Here is a 1,030-nt window from a genome sequence, read left to right as displayed (position 1 = left end):
TTTTTTTTATCATTTGCTGTTAAAGTTCCAATGTTACCGTTTCATGTTTGGTTACCAGAAGCTCATGTTGAAGCACCTACAGCAGGTTCTGTATTATTAGCAGGTATTTTATTAAAATTAGGATCATATGGTATGATAAGATTTTTAGTTCCTTTATTTCCTAAAGCTACTTTATATTTTACACCGTATATTTTAGTATTATGTTTAATATCAGTTATTTATGCTTCATTGACAGCTATAAGACAAACAGATTTAAAACGTATTATTGCATATGCTTCAGTTGCTCATATGAATTTTATTATTTTAGGAATCTTTTCTTTAACTATTCAAGGTTTAGAAGGTAGTATTATTCAAATGATTAGTCATGGTTTAGTATCTAGTGGATTATTTTTTTCAATTGGATGTTTATATGATCGATATCATACACGTTTTATTAATTATTACGGTGGTTTAGCACATACAATGCCATTATTTTGTATTGCATTATTTATTTATGTATTAGCAAATATGTCTATTCCAGGTTCAAGTAGTTTTGTAGGAGAAATTCTTATCTTAACAGGTATTTTTGAAGATAATACTACAACAGCTATTTTTGCAACAATTGGGATGTTTTTAGGTGGTATTTATTCTTTATTATTTTATAATCGAATTTGTTACGGTAATATTCAAAATATTTATTTAAAAATTTATTATGATTTAACTTATCGAGAATTTTTAATACATTTAATATTAATTGCAAATATTTTCTTATTAGGTTTATATCCTAAAATTTTTGAAAGTTGTATGCATGAAAGTGTATCAAAAATTTTAATACATATCGATTTTTCTTATTTTTATTAAATAAAATATTTTTTTATTTAATAAAAAGCCCTTTTAGTCTAATGGTTAGGACATTGCCTTTTCACGGCAAAGATACGAGTTCAATTCTCGTAAAGGGTATAAAAATATATATTTGATATATTTTTAATAATTATAACTTTTTATAATTATTTTATAATATGATAATTTAATAACCTGTATGGCTATTGAA

General features: G+C 23.9%; 1 non-coding gene across 1 annotated transcript; it reads left to right on the top strand.

Moving 5' to 3' along the window:
• The first annotated feature begins 867 nt into the window (after positions 1–867).
• On the top strand, positions 868–939 carry PPTG_20618. Its single transcript has one exon. It is a non-coding gene; the product is annotated as a tRNA-Glu (tRNA).
• Positions 940–1,030: the final 91 nt, after the last annotated feature.

This window comes from Phytophthora parasitica (genome assembly GCF_000247585.1).
Source record: "Phytophthora parasitica INRA-310 unplaced genomic scaffold supercont2.705, whole genome shotgun sequence".
Classification (NCBI taxonomy): Eukaryota; Oomycota; class Peronosporomycetes; order Peronosporales; family Peronosporaceae; genus Phytophthora; species Phytophthora nicotianae.
Note: the sequence above shows the minus strand (reverse complement) of the source record. Positions and strands in the feature narration are given on the sequence as shown.